The sequence below is a fragment of the Petaurus breviceps genome, unplaced genomic scaffold (genome assembly GCF_028583685.1).
Source record: "Petaurus breviceps papuanus isolate PSGF00001 unplaced genomic scaffold, PetGlider_PUasm1.0 189, whole genome shotgun sequence".
NCBI lineage: Eukaryota > Metazoa > Chordata > Mammalia > Diprotodontia > Petauridae > Petaurus > Petaurus breviceps.
Window position 1 is genome coordinate 33,727,432 of NW_027185809.1, and position 4,240 is coordinate 33,731,671.

Sequence of the window (4,240 nt, forward strand, 5' to 3'; positions counted from 1 at the left end):
TTCACTTTTTTAAAAATTTTGAGTTCCAAATTCTTTCCCTCCCTATGGTTCCTCCCTGTCCATTGAGAAGGAAAACAATGTAATATAAATTGTACAGAAAAAATGCAAAACATACTTCTATATTAGCCATGTTGACAAAAAAGGCAAGAAAAACAAAGAGAAAAACTGTGCTTCAGTCTACAACCAATATTCATCAGTTCTCTCTCTGAAGGTGGATAGCATTTTAAATTATGAGTCCTTGAGAATTGTTTTAGCTCATTGTGTTGATCAGAACAGCTAAGTCACAGTTGACCATCATTACATTATTGCTGTTACTATGTACAATGTACTACTGGTTCTGCTCACTTCACTTTGGATCAGTTCATATAAGTCTTCCCAAGTTTTTCTGAAACTATCTTGCATGTCGTTTCTTATAGCAGAATAGTATTCCATCAAAATCATATGCCACAACTTGTTCAGCTATTCCCCCATTGTTGTACATCACCTCAATTTCCATTTCTCTGCCACCACACACACACACACACAACTTCCTATAAATGTTTTTGTCAATGTAAGTTATTTTCCTTTTTATTTTTTTTAAATCTCTGGGATACAGATTTAGTAGGGGTGATTCTGGGTCCAAGGTTATGCACAGCCCTTTGGACATAGTTCAGAAACGATGTCCAGAATGGATGGGCCAGCTCACATCTCTACCAACAATGCAATATTGTACCTGTTTTCCCTCATCCCCTCTGGCATTTATCATTTTCTTTTTCTGTTATGTTAGTCAATTTGAGAGATGTGAGGTTGGATCTCAGAGGTATTTTAATTTCCATTTCTCTAGTAAAAGAGGTTTAGAGCATTTTTTCATATGGCTATAGATAGCTTTGATATTTTTTTCTGAAAATTGCCTGTTCATGTCTTTTGACCATTTATCAAATAGGAATGGCTTTTATTCTTATAAATTTAACTCAGTTCCTTATATATTTAATAAATGAGGCCTCTATCAGAGACATTTGCTGTAAATTACTCTCACAACCCATTTTTCCTGATTTCCTTTTAATTTTGGCTCTGTTTGTTTCATTTTGTGAAAAACCTTCATGTAATCAAAATTATCCATTTTATTTCTTGATCTTCTCGATCTCTTGTTTGGTCATAAATTCTTTTCTTATCCATAGATCTGACAGGTAAAATTTTCCATGTACCCTTAATTTACTTGTGGTAGCATTTTTATGTCTAAGTCATGTGCCCATTTGTACCTTATCTTCTGAAATGCTGGGCTAAGCTTAATTTCTGTCAAAAGCTACTTTCAAGTTTTCCCAGCAATTTTATCAAATAGTGAGTTCTTGCCCTAAAAGGTTGGATCTTTGAGTTGATCAAACACTAAATTACTATGACCATGGTCATTTACTACTGCATATTATAAACCTAATCTATTCCGTGGATCAGAATGATGATTCTGTTTCTTAGACAATACCAGATTGTTTTAATGAGTATTGTTATTACTTTTCAATATAGTTTGAAATATGGTACTACTGGGCCACCTTTACACTTTTTTAATTTATTCTTTTGATATTCTTAACCTTTTATTCTTCCAGATAAATTATTGTTATTATTTTTCTAGCTCCATAAAATAATTCTTTGGTAATTTGATTGTTATGACATTGAATAAATAAACTAATTGAGGTAAAATAGTCATTTGTATTTTATTGGTTTGGACTATTTAGATCTGTCTTCATTAGATCTGTGAAAAGTGTTCATATAGTTTCTGGGTCTGTCTTGGTAGGTAGAATCCCAAGTATTTTATATTGTATTTCTATTGTCTACAGTTATTTTAAATGGAATTTGTCTTTCTATCTCCTCCTGCTGTTATCTTGGCAACATATAGAAATGCTGGTGATTTATGGGATTTTGTTTTATATCGAACAACTTTGCTGAACTTGTTAATTGTTCTAATTTTTAGTTGATTGTATAAGATTCTCTAAATATACTATGCCTGAAAAGATTGATAGTTTTCTTTCCCTCATTGCTTAGTCTTACTCCTTCAATTACCTATCATTTTTTAAAAAAAGCTTCATTTATTCCTATGTTTTCTGTGTTGTTTTTTCTAATAGGAAGGGGTGTCATATTGTATCAAAAGCTTTTTTTTCTGAATCTATTGATATAATCATATGAGTTTTATTATTGTTGTTATTGTTATGGTCAATTGTGCTTATATTTTTCCTAATATTGAACCAGACCTGAATTCCCTGCATGGCCTATCTATTTTATTGGGTTGTTTTCCTGTAACAGGATCTCATAGTTTTATTTATTAGTTTAATGGGTATTTAAATTTTATTTTCCTTTCTGATTTTTAGGATTCTTATTTTGGTGCTTAATTGGGGATTTTTCATTTGTTCTTTTTCTAGCTTTTTAAGTTGCACACCCAATTATTGACCTGCTCTTTCTCTCTCTTTTAATCACTCTTTAGAGATAAACATTTCCCACTACACACTGCTTTGACTGCACTTGCAAATTTTGATATATTATCTCATTTTTGTCATTATCTCTAATGAAAGTATTACTTTTTTTTCTGTGATTTGTTCTTTGACCCATTCATTCTTTAGGAATATCTACTTTGCAATGAGTTTTTAATCTATGTTTCCATTACTCTTTATTAAATGTAATTTTATTGCATTATGGATCAAGAAGAATTCATTTAATATTTCTTCTTCTCTTAACCTGTTTGTGAGGTTTAATGCCCTCATATATGGTCAGGTTTTGTGAAGGTGTCATGTACAGCTTAGAAAATGGTATATTGCTTTTTATTTCTATTCTGCTTTCTCCAGAGATTTATCATATCTAATTTTTCTAAAATGCTCTTCATCTCCTTAACTTCTTCCTTATTTATTTTATGGTTAGATTTATCTAGCTCTGAGAGGTATAAATTAAGGTCTCCTACTAGCATACTTTTCCTGTCAATTTCCTCCTATAACTTATTCTTTAAGAATCTGGATTCTATTTTATTTAGTGTAAGTATATTCAGTATTGACACTACTTTATTACCTCTTAGGAAGATGTAATTTCCCTGATTATCTCTTTTAAGTACTTCTTTTTTATTTTGTTTTGTCAGAGATCATGGTTGCTATCCATGCCTTTTTAAAAATTTCAGTTGAAGCATAATAGATTCTGTTCTGGGTCCTTATTTTAACTCTTTCTATGTTATCCTGTTTCAAGTATGCTTCTTGGAAACTACATTTTGTTGGATTCTGGTTTCTAATTCATTCTACTATTTTCTTCTGTTTGATGGGTAAGACCTCCCTGGTCAAAATCACCATGTTAGACTTCTTTTGGAGTCATATTATGCCATCTAGAGAGTCACAACAGAGATAGCCAAACCAGAAGCTATTTGAAACACCCTGCTTTCCTGTTGCTATTAAGTGGAATGACTCAGAGTTTCCAATGTCATTCTAAAATACCAAATCCTTTCAGTGATACAATGGTGAAACATTTCTTCTTCTTAAGGAACTATTACTGTGTACAATGTTCTCCTGGTTCTGCCCATTTCACTTTGTTATCAGTTCATGTAAGTCTCTCCTTGTCTTTTTGAGAGCATCCTGCTCATTATTTCTTAAAGCACAATAGTATTCCATCACAATCATATACGACAACTTGTTCAGTCATTCCCCAATTGATGCACATCCTCTCAATTTCCAATTCTTTACCACCACTAAAAGAGCTGCTATAAATATTTTTGTACAGATTTTTGGTGCTTTTTTCTTTTTGGCTTTTGTTCCTCTCTCTTTCGGATACAGATCAAGTAGTGGTATTGCTTGGTCAAAAAGTATACATGTATTTACCGCCCCTTGGGCATAGTTCCAAATTGATCTCTAGAATAATTTGATCTGTTCACAACCCCACCAACAATGCATTAGTGTTCCTATTTTTCCTCACTCCCTCCAACATTTCTCATTTTCCTTTTTTATTACATTAGCAAATCTGATGGGTGTGAGGTGGTAGCTCAGAGTTATTTTAATTTGCATTTCTCTCTTCAATAATGATTTAGAGCATTTTTTCACATGACTATTGATAGCTTTGATTATTTTGTCTGAAAACTGCCTGTTCATATCGTCTGACAATTTTTCAGTTGATGTATGGCTCTTACTTCTATAAATTTGACTCTATTTTTAGACATGTTTGAGAAATGAAGTTTTTATCAGAGAAACTCACTGTCAATTTTTTTTCACAGAAATAATTACCAGCCTATTCCCCCCTCTCTCTT